This window comes from Melospiza georgiana, chromosome 1 (genome assembly GCF_028018845.1).
Source record: "Melospiza georgiana isolate bMelGeo1 chromosome 1, bMelGeo1.pri, whole genome shotgun sequence".
Classification (NCBI taxonomy): domain Eukaryota; kingdom Metazoa; phylum Chordata; class Aves; order Passeriformes; family Passerellidae; genus Melospiza; species Melospiza georgiana.
Window position 1 is genome coordinate 66,306,269 of NC_080430.1, and position 20,966 is coordinate 66,327,234.

At 42.2% G+C, this 20,966-nt stretch overlaps 1 protein-coding gene across 11 annotated transcripts in view; it reads right to left on the reverse strand.

Moving 5' to 3' along the window:
* The window catches only part of ATXN1 (ataxin 1), a 368,814-nt gene that overhangs the window by 94,372 nt on the left and 253,476 nt on the right, over positions 1-20,966 (reverse strand). The window contains exon 6 of one of the 11 annotated variants that reach the window (XM_058027110.1): positions 14,758-14,863. The exons of the other annotated variants lie outside the window; for them this stretch is intronic. The gene's annotated coding sequence lies outside the window, so the exon portion shown is untranslated. The remainder of the gene's footprint in view (positions 1-14,757; positions 14,864-20,966) is intronic. 11 annotated transcript variants of the gene reach the window in all.

Sequence of the window (20,966 nt, forward strand, 5' to 3'; positions counted from 1 at the left end):
CCCAGCCCAGCACATCTTTCCTGTGTGAAAAGCATCTCCAATGTGAGTACTTACTCAGAGGGAAAATGCAGGACAGGAATATCTCTGTGAACAGCACAGAGATGGGAGCAGCACGTGGGGCTGAAAGGGCAAGGCTACAGCTCCAGTGCAGGAGCCACTACTGCAAATGGCCACTGACTGCACAAGTAACGTTAGCTGTGAGTCATCAGTGTCCTGAGATTTAATCTAAAGACCATTATTCATCATTGCTTCATCCACAGCAGGTATTTTTCAGGACTTAAGGCTCAGGTAAACCACCCCTCATTTTAGCATCAGCCTATGCAAACAGACTGAGAGCTTTTAGCAGTACTCACTGGACTCATCTGCCCTTCCAAACCTCTTCATCTGGAAACCATGGAAGTAACTTTGCTCTCAGAGCCATCTGCACTGCTCTTGTTACCCATTCCCTACCTCAATACCTTTGAAAAGTGACTGGAAAACAGATGAAGGTTCATCATCGCAGTTGTACTTGGGAAGAAAGGCAGAACAGCTCAAATTCATAGTCTCCATTTACATGATGTCTAATAACAATACAAACACAAATCTAACAGGGACCTCAGAGACATCACTTTTACACAAATAACAGCAATCACAACCATACTCCTTATTTATACTTCACTAATACCCAGTTTTCACAAAAAGGCATGAGGTTAGACTGTGCTTAGCCTTGTGCTTCACTTAGCGGGCTCAGTATCCAAGTTCCACGTGATTTTCCCCCAGAAAGAGAGTGCAGCATAAGGTATTGAAATAGGAAGCCAAGAGGTGGGCTGTGGTTGCAACACACAATGCCACCAGGTGAAAACTAAGAGGAGATTGTTCCAGTTGTTTTGTCTAAGCAGGAACAGTGCAGAACCACCACAAGAAGCAAAATACCTCACAAATACCTCCTATCAGATGTCAATGATGTACTTCTTAATAAAAATCCATCACCTTATTCACATCAGCATCCCCTATTTGCCACTTTTTATGGCTATCAAAGCAGGAATACCTGTGAGTGCAGGAGGGGTGGGGGGAATTTCAACACAGATCTACATTTTTCTCAGGATGCCATTTTTCTTCATTCTCATACAGTGGTTTAAAGTAAAAACAACTCTGTTGCCTGCGTGCTCGTAACACAGTCATTTCTACAGGTCTTCTGAGCAGAAGAGATTGAGAAAAGAATGCAAATGGTCCATAATAATTCAGGCTGAGAGCCAGTAATGTTGAACAGATATAAGCAATAAAAATAACCACTCTGGATGCTTCTGTTACATGACATAAATATTTCTCTTTTTCTTTTATGGAAGCTATTATCCAAGAAATGCAGCTCAGCCCTGAGTGGAGACAATGAGCCTCCTGCATATTTGAAGAACTGCAGCACCCTATGAACTCGCTACAGATGACAGCAAGCTGAAGGGCCTTCATATCATGTACAGACACCTCTCATACGATGGCCACAGCTCTCCTGCAAAGATGGTGTTGAAAGGAGAATCCAAATGATGTGAGTTGCAAACAGTAGCAGCACCAAAAGCAATGGCTGAGATTCTGTTTAATGGCAGTTATTTTAAGTAGCCAGAGACAAAACCTCCTGAAGAAGATTGTTAATGCTACAACCCAGAAAACCAGATAAGAGGCTTGATCTCTGGTGAGAGCAGTCATTCCAGGAGATGCCCACAGTACCAAGGCCCTGGTGCCGGTAACATTTGAGTTTGGGCCATGGCCTTTGCCTCACTGGGCTCAGCCACAGGTGCCCAGAGCTACTCATCTGCTACTTACACAAAGTTTTCAGGGAGCAGCTTCCCCATCTCCTCTACCTGTGCAGCACGTAGGGCTGAGGAGGACCTGACTTTCACCAGCTGCCAGGCTGGGGACACACCTCAGGCACAGGCACAAACACAAACAATGGCACCACGTGAGCTTGGCTTCTTCAGGAGCCAGCCCAGAACGCACCCTTAACCTTCTCCCCACTTCCAGTGCTGCCACGTCTTCTGCACTGCTGATGCAACGTGATACGGAACTGGAAAACAAAGGCACTATTGACCAACTTTTCTGCAGGATTAAGATGACTATGCTGGCTTACAACAAAGATTTCAATGATTTCGACACCAAGTGCTAAGTAACAGGAACACGGCTTGGCAGTAATTCCAGAGATTACCTGTTGAAACATTAATGACAAACATCTTTTGATGTGGGCTGCTTTATGTGGTGCAAAAGGCAGCGCTGTAATTATGCATTTCCTTTCTATGAAAATTTAACAGTAAAGCATTACTGGGGGGCCTGCGCACGTGTATGTTTGTGCACGTGTGTGTTTGTGTGTGTTTGTGTGTGCCAGGAAATACTCCACAGCTGAGTCTGCAATTTACCAGGGTGGCTGCACGTAGTAAATCTGCAACAGGGGGGAGCTCAGCCGTTTCATTCATCCTGCACCAAGCAGAGGGCTAAAACAATTGCCACGCTTAAGACAAATGTCAGTGTGAGTCATACCAGCCGGAGGGCAAACATGTTTGCTGTCGGGTGAGTCAGAATATCACATCGTGAATTCACAAATCTTCCTATAAATAATAATTTCTGAAATTGTTGCATTTCTTTATTACAATGGAATTTTAAGTACGATGCCAAATCTATAAAGGCTTTCCTGACTACAAAGAAAATGGCTTTTCTCCCATTCCCTTTAGCTTCTTATTGCGTGTATCTGCCTACAGTAGTAGGCTGTCTATGGTACCTGAAGTGGTAATTGCATTGATTCACACTCAGGAAAATGCAAGCATGGCTCAAAATAGGTCCAAATGAGAGACAGCCCCCATCCCCCTGAAAAAAATATATAACTAAATATAAGCAGTAGGACCTCTCACTTACTGGATATGCTTTCTACATCTTTTCTGATGCCGTAATTCTGACAAGCTTTAGCATGTTCAGCACTCGGAGGAAAATAACGTCATGCTGGCATGAGACACAGAGCAGCTGAGAAAAGGGGTGAGAAATGCTGGAGAAGTGGTGAGATGGGCCAGGGCAGCATGGTACATGTGAGCAAGGAGGGACTGTGCCTGCACTGTGCTCCACAGTGTGAGTCCCCACAGCTAAAGCACCATCCCTGCTTCAGAGAGTGCTCAGCCTTAATGCAGCATGCAGAGACCATTGCTCCCTACAAATACCAACATATCTCATAACAAAAGTAATGCACTGTAATGATTGGCAGTGATTATCCTTGACTGCCTCTAATTCAAGAAAGTATCTGAATCAGAAGTTATGCAAGTGCCTTTTGAAACAGGGCTGAACTCCAGGATATGACCAAATTTTTGCAGGAGAGTCCTGATAAAGATATGCGTCGTGTCTGCGAGTAAGGGGAGGAAAGTGTTTTGGGTAAGGTTTCTGGGGGGGGTGTTTCTAATTTGATTTTCAGTTGGGAATTTATTCTCATCTTACATGAAAGGGAATTCATACACATACAAATCTCCTTACATCAAATCAAGACAGTCTTGCTTTCGTCTAATTGTTTTGTGGAATAACCACTCAGAAATTCATTTCTGTTATCTTTCTCAAACAAAATAAAAGGCCTTTTAGAAAAATTTTATTGCTAAAACAATGAAATCCTCCTGGGAATGACTTCGTTATGGAAATCAAGTGACAGTTTCTTTTATCTAGCCAAGCAGCAAGTCTGCATTTATAAAAGGCATTCTATGCACGAAGTACAGTGAGTAGGAGGACATGAAAATGCTATTTTTAAACCAGATTTCAGCGTTCCTCCCATACAGATTTCCTGGACTAATAACAGCAACAACAATAATGATAATTAATAATGCCAAAAAAGGAGTATCATCTTAAAGGTGAGTGGCATGTGAGAAAGCAAATTGTAGTTAAGGACTTGTAAAATTTAGGGACAAATGTCAGGTCCTTTCAAATAAACTGGCATTGTGCCATGAATTTCACAGGATTTGAGATTTGCTCCCTAAATTTCATACTGCATTTTTTTTTTCAAAAAAAGGCAATAAATTAACATTATGTGCAGCATGTGCTGCATGTCTACCATTTGTTTTCTTGCAGCAATTGTTATTTTCAGAAACACCACTAAATGAGAAGTTAACTGTGGAGCTGTTGCTATCACTGTGTCTGTGTAAGTGATCATGGCAGCTTTTGGAGCTGGGGAAGAAAGGGAAAAAAGTCCTGAGAAAATCCAGGGCCAAACAATGTTTTCAAATGCAACAAGTATAAGGGTTTGATGCAGACTTTGACCCAAAGCTTAAAAGAAGACACTGTAAAGATCCTTTTCTGCTTTGCTGACCTCTGGACCTGTCTCTCAGGACACTCACAGAGCAAAGAAGTTGAATTAACAAATACAGAGAAAGTGTGGGTCAAATCCTTCCTCTCTGCCAGGAATACCTGGCTCCACCACATTTGGAGTACAATTTTCCAAGCACAGAAGTTAGCCACAATTACCAGAAGATTGTTACTCAACTGTGCTATTGTCTACCAGTGATAATGAGAATAACCAAGAGCACAAACAAGGATAATAAAAATGAATGAAAGTGAGCAGCAGTAACAAAATGCCTGGGACACTGAGGTGCAACGTGAAACCCGCTGGAGCACTGACACTTGAGAGTAACCCAGCATTAGGAAGCCCCTATTTCCCATGAGATGAGAGCGAGGCAGAGAAATCTCACATGCTGCCTGTCCCTCTCTTACACTCAGCAGCTCTAACACAGACACACTCTGTAGTCTGGCACTGACTCATGTTTCAAACTCAGGAGCACCCCCAACACACACACCTGCACACAGCCCCTGCTCATCCCCTGCCTCATGCTGGTGCCATGAGGTACCAACCCTGTGCAAGTATTTTCATCCATGTTTTTAATCCAGTGCAAACCCCTCAACAGCAGTAGCATGAAATGTGGAGGAGCAGTCTTGGCATGCTACCAACCCAGTGAAAAATCCTCCACCTAGCTAAATCAGGTATGGTCTGTTTCTGAAAGATATTATTTCAGGAGCATTCAGGGTATGTTTGGAAGCACTTCCACTCTCTCACTCTCCTACAAGACAAATCTTCATGTCATTAACCTTTATTTGCCTTTTAAACAGTAAAATGTAAGTCTGTTAAACCACAGAGTTCCAATTTGATATTTTGATCATCTCCATCTGCTTAATGGGAAACGTGCAGTAGTAAGAGAAGAAAAAAAAAATAGGTATGACTGGAATAAGTTAGTGCTGTTTTCCTTTTTTGTCCAGTGCTTGCTGCCAAACATGCTTGCTGCTGGTCACTTGCCTCGCTCACTGCCAGCAAGTGCTCAGCTGGGCACGTCACCAATATTTAACCCTCAATAAAATTAAATCACAGTAAGGCTTTGCACTCATTTAGGGTTTTACATACCACAAACACTGTGAAAAAATTAACTGCACGCTCTGTAACACACCTGCAAGGTTAATTGAGTATTGTTATTCATACCTTATGCAAAAGAGAATTTCACTGGAGATGAGATAATTGACCTGCCCAAAGCTATGCAACACAGGTGCTCCTGTTTCCTGGTTCTCTCTCTATGCCAACAGACCAGTTTCAGCCTTTTCTGAAATTCAGAGTGAGTTCTGTCTTCATTTCTGCATCTTTCTGCTGCTGAGGGAAAGCAGGGAGCAGGTGTCTGTACCCAGTGGTATGAGCAGTACATGGGTGCTGTGAGAGTGGTTCCTAGCTGCATTGCCTGTGGTGGACCAGAATCAACAGGACTGCAGCACTGATGTTTCTACTTCCCTATGGTAAGTGAGGATTAGCTGCAGAAAATTATTTGACCTATATTTGGTCCACAATAATTTACTTATAATTTGGTAAAAGGAACATTAGAAGCCTTTTTCACAAAAAAAGTACCAAGTTTTTGCTTATCTGGATGTCTTCTAGTACTGCAAGGAGCACAGTAGAGGACTCGGCAGTGTACCACACACTGCTCCTCATACTCCCTCTCTCTTTCCCTCAACAGTAAAAAAGGGTAGGACTAAACAAACAAAGGTTTCATCCCAGACAAACAATGGCAGGGGCAGGAGCAGTGCCCAGTGCCAGCTCCTGTGAGCTGCAGCCACTCCTGCTCACAGTCACATGGCAGAAAACACCACACTGAGCTTGCCTTCAGCCAGCACTGGTGTACTGAATGGACCTGAACTGAGGTGAAAACCCTCACATGTCACAGGCTGGGCAACAGATTAATGTAGGCAGAGATCCTGTTACAACACCAGCTGTTCCTCCTGCACCACGACCAACAGCCACAGGGTAGGTGAGACTCAACCATGCTCACTGCATTAGAAATGAAAGGGTTTTTCCTGTAAAAGATCTGTAAGCTTATGTGCAGTGACATGATTAAAGCAGAAATGTTAACTACCAGCCCTACCAGTGGATGCAATCATCCCTGTTCGAAAGAGGGTAAAACTCATCCCCGTTCACAGACCAAGTAAGCCCTACCTTTGATAAAAGCAATTAAGACTGGAAAAGCACTTGAACACACTGATCAGCTCCTGAGCTAGGACAAGGCTTAAGTAGAGGGGTTTATCTCTCACAACCTCTCACTTTTAACCACGTTTGGTTGGGTCAGGGCCAACTTGGCATAACCAGATCCTCAGCCCGAGCTGCAGGTTTTGATTGCCCACAAACTGTAGCTCAAGCCAAAGCCTCTTTAGCTATCACACCTAAGAGCACTGCCACCCCTGCAGATCAGCAGATGAGCTCCATAGTTTAAGTGGATTAGCTGTGCTGAACAACCCTGCTACATTCAGTTCCCCTGCTCAGTGCTCCAGCTTCAGTCACCAGTGATCTTTCTACAGCTGCTCCAGGAGGTTTTGCTGCAGAGGACAGAGCCGGGCTAAGGAGAAGTTTACGCTGTCCCCAGGCTATAGGAGAAAGACAAGCTTGGAGGTTGGGCTCTGTGGGCTCCTCAAGGAGCTCAGTGAGCCAGTTGTGTTCTTGGAAGATCAACCCCTCCCACACCCTCTCTGGCATCAGAGTTTGGGGTTGGCTTCCCACTACGTTGTGTGACTAGGATGAAAAATACAAGCCTAACACACCACATACCACCTTGTCAGGACTTCTTATGAAAAATCCTCAGCAGTGGCACACAGCAGAGCAGTGCATAAGCCACCACAGCAGCAGGATGCCCTCTTTATACCACCTATCTTAGTCTGGGAGGAACAACCTCTGCCGTGTCTCAGCAGCTACAAACCTCTGTTCCTGTAAACCTCCCAATTTCCCACGTACACCATTATCCTTCTCTCAGCCACTCCTCCCAAAGGCAGCAGGCAGAAGTGCTGCTAACAGAGCATAATCAGTGTGAAGTTGTAACTGTGTGGGGGAATGTGGCAATTCATGGAAAATGTCTTCAACCAAAAGGCAATTAGCAGTGAGTCTAAATGCAGCAGCAGAAGGGAGTGGTTTCCTAACAAAACAAGCCCTGTTAAAAAAAAACCAAAAAAATCCTCACTGTAATACTTGCTTTCCTCAAACAAATAGCAGTCTCAGGACATTGAAAGCATGAGGAAAAAAATACCTCTGTGAAGCTTTCTGTAAAGATTATTCTTTACAGACACATTTGGCAGCCCTTTCTGCTCTGTCTTCTAATGCTATTGAGTATAACTATGTTAAGTTAATAAGCAAAGCCACTCAAAGGGGTTTTTTTGAGGTTTTCTAGGCCAAGAGAGGAAGCAGTGCAATAGGAAAGTTTTCAGAAGTGGGACTTGTGCCTGCCTTTCTTCTAATTGTAGTGAAACTGTCAACTTCTGTGTTGTGTTTCAAGACTTTACACTTCAAAATCATTCCCTCTGTGCTTTGAATTGCTATACTTTTAAGCTAACTACTTCTGAAAGTGCTGTTTAAGAAATGACATCTTCAACCGTATTCAACATTGAGAATAAATCTAAATTTGCAAAGTCTCATTGGCTCCCTGCAAAAGTGTAGCTTTTTTATTGCTCTTGACAGCCAATCTCTTGGAAAGTATCTGTGCAGAAATTTAGTTTAAATTACTTCATATCAAGACATTTAAGAGAAAATCAGGGGTTGCTACAAGTTAAAAATAATTATGCTTTTTTAATCTTAGATAAAAAAATCACCAACATTCAAGCAGCAAACAGCATCAAAACCAATTAGTAACCCTACAGCCTACCTCTGTGCAGGCATGTATTAATTGTATTTCAGAATCATCTCCAAACACACGTGGCTAAAACAACTGAACACGGCTGATTTGCTTTCTCCCTTGTAAACCACCAAAAGTGGAAGCAGGTTCAGGAACTATGGTGAGAATTACAGGCCCTAACTGCCTCTGGAAGGGTGTTCTCTACCAAACTGAGGGAACCTTGAGCTTTCCAAGTGCTCCTATGCACATTTGAATATCAGGGTAATTAGAAGGCCATGCTCCTTTCATGCTGTCATGAAACACAGAATATTTATGTTGCTTCAGCTTTAATGATTTTAAAATATGGAAGATCATTTCAGTAGAGTCAAGCAGAATCAGTAATGCTCAGATATATTTACACTCTGTTGCTCAGTGTGGTAAAACTAATTTACAATAAAGGTTTACTGCTAAATTCTTCAGGAGACAGAATAGGCAAGTAAGCAGCTCAGAACGTGCAGGCTCAGTCAGCTCAGTCAGGAGGAGCTATTTTCTACCTAGTGTGACAGTACCCAGCACAAGGAGGCCCCAAGAATGACTCCACTTCCCAAGTAATACTTTCAGCAAGCAGAAAATTATACTGTACCTTGTGGGGCTGAACAACTTTGAAGTATTATCTTGAGGTCTGCCAAAGCTGTTCCAGATGCCAGGCTTCAATTTAAGCCTATCTATTTTTCATATCCTTCTCCCAGACTGCCGTCTCCCCGGTTTAAAGGAGGACAGCACACTACTTAACCTGCAGAAAAAAGCTCCTATCATTGCTTGGGAATGACTCCCCTCCATAGCATTTGGAAACCACACTGGTCACCTTGCAAGGAAGTCCCATCCCACTCCTTGCTCACCACATGATGGTGCTTGGCTAGGCCAGGCTGAGGGGCTACAAACAAGCTCCTGCATTGGCACTGGTTATTTCTGCACTTGAGAAGGAGGGGTATGAGACCTTCCCTCTGCATTCTGCTCATCATCATTTCTCCATGCATGGATATGATTCCTCTGCACCTCTTCCCAAACTAAAAAAAAAAAAAAAAAAAAACAAAAAAACCAACAAAACCAAAAAGAAACAAACAAACAAAAAAAAAAAAAAAAAAAGAAAAAAGAAAAAGAAAAAGAAACCAAAACAACCACCACCCCCAAAAACTAATCAAACAAACAAACAAAAAACACAAACAAAAAACCATAACCCGACAGGAGCAATGATGGCAGAGAGGCCTTTTACTCCCAAACTCCAGCACCGGCTCAGGCAAGAAGTGAGGAAACATAGCCCTATCACAAGGGAAACAGCTGAGCTATTGCAAACAACAGCAACCCTTTTGACTTTACCAGAAAGTGCCCAACCCAGTACTAGTTTCCAAGTGGAAAGGCTGCCCTCCACTTACCATGTAGACTCTAGAAGAGCTGGATTAGCTTCTCAAATATCCCTTGTCTGCCACAGCAGCCCAGCAAACATTGCCATCTAATCATTCCCATAGCACACTAATCCCTTCCTGGCTTGGCAGAAGGTGAGTACAAAGATTTTGCTAATCTTGCATTTATAGTAATTTCCCCCTCCTCGTCACACCATGTGAATCATCCCTGTTTCCAAGCATCAAAGAGTTAATGGAAGAAGGAACCACCCTACCATGTGCTTCACTCAAGGGTAAGTGGACTGGCCAGCTACCAAAGCAGACTGTTAAAGACTGCACCGGGCTCCTGATTTTTTTTCTCTAAACAGCAATAACGTAAGGATTGAATGTGGACATAAATGTAAACCTAGACCACATCTGCTGATAAAGCAAAGTCTTTGTACTTGCACAACTGCCATTAACTGTACACAAAATACTTAAATTTCATTAATTCTTCTACATTCAAAAGCTGACCTGCAGTCTGCCCGAGGCAGCCAATGTGAACTGCAGGCTCAGCAGAATTGCACATTAAAGACAGAAGGGAAACAGATTATAATACAAAATCAGACTGCTAGGAAAGTGAATCATTTGTGCAACTGTTAAACACTCAGAGCATTTTGGGCACACTTTACCACACCAGATTACAACACAGCTCTGGTGGTTCTCTTCTGAAAGACAGCTTAACAGGTTTGTTAGGTTTGTGTTATTTGCCCCTTTCATCACAGGCATGAACAAAACTGGTGCCTTCAGGACTCTGTCATATTCCACCATTAAACTTTTCTTTTGAATTAATTGAAGATACTCTGCTATTTGAAGATTTCTACCTTCCCATAATTGCATTAATAGCTTGGAGCAGAGTGTACGTGCATATGCAAAACGTTTCTTACCAAATATCTCTCAGGGAACTTCAGATGTGCATCTTTGCCCTAAGCGTTTGCGCTTCTTCTATTAAGATAGCCTTGAAGCAGTATTCTAATTCTAACTTATTTTTTGTAATTCCACCTTGCATTCATACCTGTCAGACATGGAATATGCAGTTCCCTTGGTTAACTATTACCAGACCATTTGAAGGTTTCTCCATTGCCCATCAGGTATAAGCAGCTAGGACCTACCTAATAGGACTCCATCTCTAGACAGCTTCATTTTGAATGACATGCATTACCTTGGGCCAGCTGATTTTCATGTTGGTTCATGTTCTGCTCTGCTGTGACCTCTGAGGAGAACAACTCAGGTACTCATCTGTCCCAAAGCCATTTGTCTCCTATTTTAGATTCCTTCCTATTTCAAGTCTACCATAACTGACCTATAGGCATGAAATCCACTCAGGCATGTGACTGGTGACCCTTTCTACAGTTTGTATTAATGATTATTTACATGATCATTATTAACAAGAGGAAAATATTTTAATTTGCTAGCAAATTCAATTTTCACATCGATGATCAACATAATCATGTCTACAAATAGATGTTTACTCTTACATGCTGAGCTTGGAGACACAAAACATGATGTATTCCTTAGCTGTCCCCATGGCATCTATACCTAATACTGCAATCTCAAATTATGCAGAAGTCTGCGGTAACCCAGTCTGTTTTCAGTTATCCAGTACCTTTCTAGTTCATGAATAGTTTAATTTAAAATAAAAAAGGGAGGGGAGCTTATTATAAAAATTAATACTCAGATTTCAAAGACATAACAGCATTGGAAGATGCACAGTAGATCATGCTCAGAGTACTTCATGCAAAAATATAAATCAAGAATTTTTAGTGCTTCCACTCAGGGTTGCTTAAATTTGTGTGATTCATGTGGGAAGACATTGCTAACAACAACAACAGTCTCTGCAACAAAAATGTAGAAACTAGAGTTGAATCTTTGGGTTGAGAAGTCCAGTGACTTTGCACAGGAACTGCACACACCCCATCTACTGGCTTTTCAGAAGACTGAGAATTTTAGCAGCAGTAAGGCAAGATTATCTTGCACTGGAATTATTTACTAAGCCATGCCTGTGAGATTAGCGCTTGATGAAAGTACAGGAGATCATCACCTATCCCAGAAGAACCAGAAAGCAATCCAGAACTGACAAAACCGTTCAGAGCCTACCACGGTAGAAATACAGGTCACAGGCTAAAAAAAGTAATCCGAATCATCACAGCACCTTGTACATTGTGACAGAAACCTAATAAAGAATCAGAGAAAATGTTCCAGCTGACAAAGGTATTGGTTTTGCTGAGTGCCTGCTGTGAGGCCTGCCTTGCTGCCTTTAAGAGCAGGGGCAGGGGTAACATCCAGCAGAACAGATAAAGGCAGCAAACGTTCACCCACCCACAGCAGAGACTTCAGTCAGTGGCTGTTGTGCCACCTCTGCAGCACCCAGGGAGCACAGCCATTGTAATTTTTAATTCAAGAGAGTTGCATGCCACGTCATTAGAAGAATTCACAACAAACTTCAGTCATTGAGTCAGAAATGGAACGCAAGTTATGCTCTGTCAATCAGGATGTTTGATCGCGGCAAATCAAATTATCTGCTTGCCTCTGCTGAAAGCTTCCAAAGCCAGTGCAATCTCCCACTCTTCTAGAGGAGTCTGCAGTGCCTTGGTAGCAGATGGTGAAAGTTATGAGAGTAAATCCAGCTGCTGGGAACATGGATAGTTTTGCCATTGGAGTGTCAAACTGTGACACTTCTTTTCCCAATGAATTAGTAATGTTAATCTATCCATGCTGCCTCACCAATGTTAGCAGCCAGTGTCTGCCTGTTCATTTCTAACTCCATAGTTGCAGGCAAGGGCTCATAGAAGTGGCCAACAGCCACCACAATGTCAATCTATGGTCTTAGGAGACTAAATACATTTAAATCTGTCAATACACTCTTTATATGAAACTTGCATAACAGGTTGGCTGTTACTGACAGTTGTGTGAAATATAAGGTGGTGCATGATACATATTAGGGGGATTTTCAATGCCTCTTGACTTTTCACCCTGTATTTCAAATTTGTTTCTTTACCAGTGAAGAAACTCATTCTTTACCACTGGTTTCTTTTACCAGTGCCCTGTCACACAGATGCATAATGGCCACAACTTCTAGTAAAAGCCAAAATCACAGAAATTTTATTGCGTATAGGGTCAGAGATATTTTGAAAATAAACTTTTCAATTACCTATGAAGTTTGGAGGAACTCAATGTTACAGAAAGAAAATTATGTTTTTCCTTCACTTGCTACTGTCCTTTTCACAGACCAACACCTGCTCTTGCAGGCTTCAGCAGAGTGGACTGGGCTCAGAGCGATGTAATGCATTAAATGCTCAGTTTTCAAACAAAAGACCAAGTTTTGTTTTAAAATGCTGTCTTTACTCAGAGCATTTTAAACCAACTGTTTGATAAGGGGCTACTGCTGCTGCTCACCCTTTCTTTACATTTTCTGTGCAAAAGTTGTGAAGGTACAGTACTGTTTTAAGATGTACACCAGCCAAGGAGAGTACAGTGATGTGAAACTGGTATTTGTGTTTTGTCACTACCAGCAAAGGTGTGTCTGCTCAAAGCTGTGGTAACTCTCAGCAGCTTAAAGCAATTCAGATCTTTGCTTGTTTGCGTGCCAGGCAATCTTAAAGAGCTGCAGAACTCTCTTCTAAGCATTAAGATCTCAGTAACTTCAACTACATAAACACCCCAAATTAAAATGGCATATTCATCAATTTCTAGGAATACACCACAGTTTGGATGACACATTATTCCAGTGCTCAGTTTCTTCTGGACCTGAAGGCATCCTAGAGGTCTTAAAACTCAGCCTTCCCTCAGCTAGCTCCAACTGGAGCCAGACCAAGCATTCGGCGCTGGCACCAGACCCGCTGCAGCGCCAGACCACGTTAAGCCAAGAGCTGGGGAGGTGTTTTTAGGAACCCTTGCAGAAGGCACCTCTGCCAACAAGGTTCAACGAGGTTTCTGCTGGTGACTTGAGAAGACATATTGAATGTCAATTGGCATGTTTATCTTCTTTAAACACTGAGCTTCCTTTCTAACATCTAATAGGGCAGATTACTGGTTTAATACTAATGGAAACTGATCAAAAGACCCTAGATTATTTGGCTGGCTTAACTTAAAATCTTTTCCTGCTCCAGTTTCCATGCAAAATATATCAAAGTATTCCTATGAATGGAGCACCTAATTTAAGGAGATGAGGAAAACTACCTTTAATACTGAGTTATGGATAAAAATGCCAAAAACCTCCCAGACCAACTGAAGGACACGCTCCACAAATTTTCACAAGGACTACTTTGGAAAATAATACCTAGAGAAGCATACTATATAAAGCCATTTGAAAATTCTATTTCTTATCTACAAAAGTTCTCAGTTGCCATCATGGTTCATTTGTTTAGGGACAAAAGTAGCTGGCGAACTACAGTAAAAAAGAAAGAACAAGTAAACACTGGCATTCTAAGTGTTCTCTGTAACTGAAGATAAACAGAAGTGGTCAAGTGAAAACTGACCAGCTCTCTTTTCATACTGCCAGCTGGGAGCAACTTGGATCAAGGCTATCAACCCATTTAAATGCAGAAATGCTTTCATGATTTCAAGGCAGAACAAATATTTCTTTTTCTTTTTGTCTGCACACTTTTTAGAAGACATGAACAGTAACTTCAGAACAGAACATAAATGCCTGTTAACAAAGCCAATAACAATTATTGCTATGTCTAAGAATCAACAAAAAAAACAACATCAGTGTATTCCAAAGGCATTCACTCACAAAGCAAACTCACTCCATACAAGCCCCAGCACAGAAACGTGATAGTATCTCATGATTTATGTTCTCTCAGCAGGTTGTACCGGGTCCTCCAGATTCCATGCTTGCCTTTGAAAGCAATTAAGTTTCTTGCAGTTCTGGGAGCAACAAAAGCTCTCACTATGAAAACCTGCATGCTGCACTGGTGCTGAGTCTGCAGCTTGGCAGACTGAAACAAAAGCACCACAAGAGGTGAGAATTTCCCCCACTTAACTCATCTGAGAGCATTAGTATGTGAAGGGCCATCTCTAAACTTTGAAGCTATTTCCAAATCATGTCTTTGTCCGGTGCCCAAAGAGTCAGCTGCCGCTGTGATTTGGAGAACATTTGCAAAGGCCCCTCTTAGCCTGGAAAGAAAAATCCCTTTTCTCATCAGCCTGCACACAGGAAGCTCTACAAGTTCAGCTACTGTGAACTATTCTAATTGCTCACAAGACAGAGTACCCTTACTTACATAAGAGCATGTCCAGACAGTTCGATGAAACCTGGGTCCTGCTGTGCTATGCACTGTACAAACACCTGCTCCATGGAGTTTACAACTTGCAAAGAGTAAACTGTACCTAAGGGAAGACAAGGGCAAGAAGCACATGTAGAGAAGTAATCAACAGGCATTTCACACAACTAGTGTGTGAATTCTGCTTGTGAATTATTATAGTACAGGAACGCTGCCTGATGAAAAAATAGATCTGTGATGTATCCCTGGCTGAATAAAACAAACAGAATAGCAGCAAAGTCAAACTATTAAACATCCTGGCCCCAGCAACAAAAGCCCCAATGCTGTTCAAAAACCAGACTGCCTAGACAAGACACATCTTTTACCTTCTGAAGGTAGAAAAAAGCCAAAGTAATTTCCCATCCCTGCTCTAATTCTGCCCAAACTGCAGGAGAGTGACCTTGTGAAGCCAGAGTGCTGAGCCGGTGTGACAAACACGGCAGTGGGGCGCACGGAAGGGCGTGTGCCAACCAGCAGCCCCAGCACACAGGGAGGGCAGCTCCTGCCAGGCAGGGCGGTGACAGTGACCCACCTCTTACTTACAGCAAGGCATGCTGGCCTGAGACCTCAGCCAAGGGCAGTTACTCAGGGATTGTCCTCACACATGGAGTTCACATGTCATTTACTCAGCAGCAAACAAACTTGCCAAGACCAACATTTTTCCACATCGACTTATTTTTGCACCTTAAGACTCAGCATGTTTGGTTTTCAGGGTTTATCCTCATAACTCCAAATGAAATCAGCTGGACTGATGCATACTCAGCATCCAGTATTCTGTAATTTTATTTTTTACTTATCAGTGTACCTGTTTTCTCTGTTATACAGTAAGACACCCAATTCTGTGTAAGTACATTAATTTCAGATAGTGTCATTTTCAAAATTATTTAAGCCTAGTTATGAGAGTTAACCTGGCTCTGTTTCCTTCTGACAACATCTGTGGTTTCATAACTTTAGGGGTTTTGTACCTCTCGCTCACCTGTTACAAAGCATGACTTACAAATTCAGAGAAATTATTTATCAGGGAGATCTGCAAAAAATGACCAACGGTAATTTTCTACCAGATTTAGAAGAACATTTCCCGCTCTCATCTCCTTCACTTAAAGTTGCAATCATCTCTAAGAACCAGAGGCAAGTGCTTTTGAAGGCAGAAATGTGCTTAAAGACACATAATGGCAAGAGTGTAAGATGCTTCCATGTCCTCTAAGCCCTCTTTAAAGTGCTGAACGTCTTAGAATAAAAAGTATGAGCAACTGTGAGCTTGGTCACAGATAGTTCATTAAACATACAAACATATACAGACATGTCAGAAATGTTAAGCCAGGAGCTAAAAGGCAAGGAAATACCTGAAATGTGCCCAATGTGAAACATTTAATCTTTATTCTTAACGTTGTGATCACAGAGGTCTTGTTTTCCACAGGAAATGGTGCCATTCACGGTATAGTAAAGCTATTACTCTAGCTTTCAGTATTACTGAATAAGAGATCCTCAGTTTGCTTCATTCTCAGTATTAAAAAATGGCCCTGAATGCTTTGCTTTAAAGACAGAACAACTATTTCCTTCTAGGTTATTTTCTGGCTGTCACCATATTACCTAACTGCTTGATTCACTAAAATTAGCACATGTTCACAACACCCCGGTGAAGAGAGTTTTTTCCCCCCATCACAGAGACAGAGAGACAGAAACTGTGGACAAAGGTCTCTTCCAAACCCAGCTATGCTGCTTGATGAGATTTTCCTCCCACACATGTGCTCAGCACCAGCTGCCCCTCTTCCTGTGCTGACTGTCTCCCTTCAGAAGTGCTAGCAGTCTGGTGTAAAAGCGTTTTGTAATCCATTATGGTGAAAATAAACTGGAGCAGCTACAAACTACTCTTTAGGCTCTTTTATGCTAACCCAGTTTTGCCTCCAACCAGCTGGGGAGCACTCACCAAAGAGGGTCCTATCCAAGGGGAGGTGCAGTGAGCACGTGGGAAGCTTGTGACGACAGAGGCAGACCCAAAAGAGGGCACCTACGCTGGTCAAAATCATTAGCAGGGCTGAAACGTTTACATGAGAACAGACCTCTTCTGTTGGAGGAACAGAGATAACTGCAAGCTATCAAGGATCTCACGTGAACCAAAGCTGTAGCACCCAGTTTGCAGTCACAGACATCCAGTTTGCAGTCACAGATTCATGCTGACAGCACAGGAACAGCAAGATTAAGGTGTGGGAGCAGGTGGAAAGAGATGCATTCACACGAGGTGCTACTGCCAGCAAGCACTTCTTGCATCCTCTTGATGGAGATTGCTTCTCCACCACTGAGCTGCTCAAACAAACTGTATGAATGCTCTTCATCCACTTCAAGTGTGAAGTTAGACACTTTGAACAGACTTAGGTTTAAGCTAAACTGTATTTTCACCAGAGTTTATGTACTGATGCAGAGGAACAGGATTGCATGAGTCGGTCTGCTGTCTCAGTAGGGCTACAAGGCTGCATCAAGCACTTGGGCTACAACAAACAACCACAGGTGAAATAATCCTGTATCTTCACACCAGACAGGACAAGCAGCATCCAAATGCAGCCTCAGGAATCACAAACTCCATACCAATGTACAGAACAGAGATTTCCCTCTTCTGTGGCTTAGGTTCTGCTGCTTTCCTTCTCAGATTCTACACCAGCTTCCTCTTGGTTTCTCAGCAAAATCCCAGTCACATCACACAATCCACCCCTGACAGTGACACCAGCTTCAAAATACTGTCCCCACACTTGGTGCTTTTGGCCTTAACTGCCCCTCCATCTCCTGGTTCAGATAGTGCCATGTTTCTCACTACTACTCCTGAGAACATCCTCCACAGCTTGTGCTCTCTCGCCATCCTTTCCTTCTGCTGCACCCTGTCTGGGCAAACAACAGCTTTGCTGAAAACATGGGACAATAATCTCCTTTCTTTTGCCTCCTGTATGCCTAAGACCACAGCACTCAGGAGACCAATGTGGAAATATCAAAGCAAGTTCTTCAGCTCTAAAATACAGCATACTCAATGCTACCCAACGAGCTCCTGCTGTGTGGGTACAAAAGGAGAGGCATTAGACTTTATATACTGACTGACTATGGACAAGTTTTGCTGCAAATGAGAAGGAAAATCCCTCATATTGGGGCAACTCTACAGCCAAATTTCAAATATTCATTCCCAAATGTGAAGGTGATACACAGGTACTCAAATGAAACAGCTGACCTATTTTTTAAAAAGGTATAAAACATGCAGAGTTTTCTATCTTGTTCTCCAGAAAACTGCAATCATTCACGCTTAAACATAAAAAGAAAGAAAAATCAACACTAAACTGCCACTGCTTTTGGAAAAAAAAGTCAGTTTAAAAGGTTATCCTGGAAAAACCCCGAAAGTTGTGCAATGCTGATTGTAGGCAGTTCAACCTGCTTTTCCTACATTACTTGCGATTTCCTACAGCTATTACTGAGAAAGTCCAAACAAATCCATGATGTAGAACAAAAATGAAAGATTATAGTCTCCAGTAATGTCTGGACATATCTCAACAGGAGAACTACAGACTAGAATAAAGATGCCTATTAGTGAGGCAATAGATAGCTAACACAGAAGACAACACTGTGTGCAGTGAATTTTTGACTCAGATATGCAAGAGACCGGAAATCTAAGTGTCACAGTAACAGCCTATTTACAAAAATTAAGAGGAAATGTTGATTGGTTTCTATAGACACAAATATTGATAGTGGCACTTGAATCAAGCAACTGGTCTTATGTCTGAAAGCAAGGTCAATCTATGATCACTGTGGTTCAGCAGACAAAGAAAGATGGCAAGAAAATCTTGTTGATACATTACTTTCACCATCTGAGAGTCAGGTGATTTAGCTACAAGAAAGCAAATAAAATTTCTTTAAACCAAACATTTAGTTCTTTCATGTAGCTTTTCAGCAGCAGACTCTAATGCGAAAGTTTGTGGGTTTTGCTCCAGCAGCCGGGTGGGCAGGATTCTGATCCACTATGCAAATGACTCAAGTGTTTTTCATTTTCTAGGGTGCCAGCTACACTCCTGAACCCTCTGCTAAGGGAACCACCACAGCTGCTGAGCCTCACAAGAAAAGAGCAACTGGGTATGAAACGTTTTTTCCTCAAAGATGACTACCACACAATTTTATGGCATGACAGAGAGGAGTTGTAAAGCCACTGTTACTCCTTGAGTAACTCTTTTGAAATAAAGGCAAAAGGTCTAACTTCCTAATTTTATTGAAAGAGAAGCAAGCAGGAAGATTCTACCATGCAGCATTCCAGATCTGGGCTTTGCAGAGCCTCTTTTCAACACTGATGCTAAAGATCTCAGATTTTAAGGAAGAATTATGATCAGAGAAAGAAAAAAACCTGCAAAATAGGTCTCATCTAGATGGGATCCCTCCCTTTGCTGGATGGGACCTTCCTATAAGGACAAACTTGCACCCTTGATGCTTCCTACTTAGTCTCCTCCCCAAAATGAGAGGTTAAGCATGGATTTGCAGGGGTGATTTAAAAAGCAGAAGTCTCAAGGAGCAGCAGGCAGGCAGCCTCCAAATGCAGGGGTGGAGAGAAGCTACAGATGGGCTGATCTCTCAGGCACTCTACTGGAAACCAGGGAGCCAGGAACAGGTCTGCAAAGGGACTTAAAACACTGCTGAGACTTTCTGAAAGCCTCCTAAGATAAAAGCCAGGGATTTAACCCCATCACACTTTATGACACAAACTCTCTCCTGTCTCCAAACATCACAAAACCCAAATATTTGTAGCACTGCATATAGAAACACCTGACTTTTAATGCCTATAATAAACTACATCTACACTGGGAGAGTCTGAAGTATTACTGCCATATCTTCATAACCTTGATGAGAGCTGTAGCACAAAGAAAGCCTGTGTGTTTTTTTAATCCCATATAGACAGAGCTCTAAGTTGCTGACTTCTGTGTTAAGCTGAACTTCCAGGCTCTCAACCATCTGAAACAAAAAAAACCCCAAGCTCTGCAAACATCGCCTTGTCTTCTGCATTCATCTATTCTACAGATCTCCTATGTGGGCCGAGTTGACCTTTTTTTTTTTTTTTTCCACTGAACAGGTAAATATGTATGGGGGAAAAATACCAAAATGCATGTATCAGTACGAGGCTCTCATGGCAATCCTAAAGAGTCAGGAAATACCAAAGAAGGATCAAGGAAAATTGAAACCTTCCTCCAAGTGGAAATGAAATGAAACTAAGCCAAAGCAAGAGTGTTCCACTATTCCTCATGGTGAGTGCTCTGGCTGGAGAGCTCCTTTCCTCCATCTGGTGAATGTATCTTGACTAGAGAAAGAGTAACACAGTACAAGAGAATGTAGCTGCAACCTGGTGCGAGTGCCAGGCTGAGCAAAGAGTTCAGCCAAATCCTCTCACTTTCAAGAGGAACTGCTGCAAGAAGAAGCATACCACGTCCAAATATACACTTATTTTCTGAAAATGTGTAACTGCTCAGATCACAAGACAAGACAGAGATGTGTACAGCCTGCTATATATTTCATGGGGCACACAGGAGTTAATTTTGATTCATGTGAATTTTGGATACCTGATCTAATAACATCCACATCCCTTAGTGTCAGGAACTGAAGTCAGAGGTTGAGGCAGGTAAGTAGTAACTCAGTCTCCATGTTTTAAAAATCATCCTGATTTTCCCTTGAGTCTTCCAGGAAAATCAGATATACAGATCTCTCATCCTCACAATTCATCACTCTCTAGACTAGGCAACAAGTCCCCATAATGTTCCACTTTGGCTAGCAGAGCAGTGAACAGATGTGGAATAAAATTCACTCACTAGTAAAGAAATTCAGGGCAAGAAAATAAACCAGAATTAACCGGACTGTGTCCAGATCTCTTCACAGTTTTATGAAGAAGAATGCGAGGAAGCAGAGGATACACACTTTGATTTCAGAGACCCAGTTCTCCAACTGCAACATGAAAAAAGTGGTCTAGCAAGGGGTGTGAGAAAGATTTCCATGACCATAATTCACCAGATAGTGCTTTGGTGCAAACCTGCATGACTTTTTCTAGGTTGAAGAGCTATAGCAACTTACATCAGATAAGAAAGTGCCTCCCTGTATCTAAAGAAACACAATTAAGTTTCAGATGGTTATGGACTTTCCACAGCAGACACCCTAAAATATCA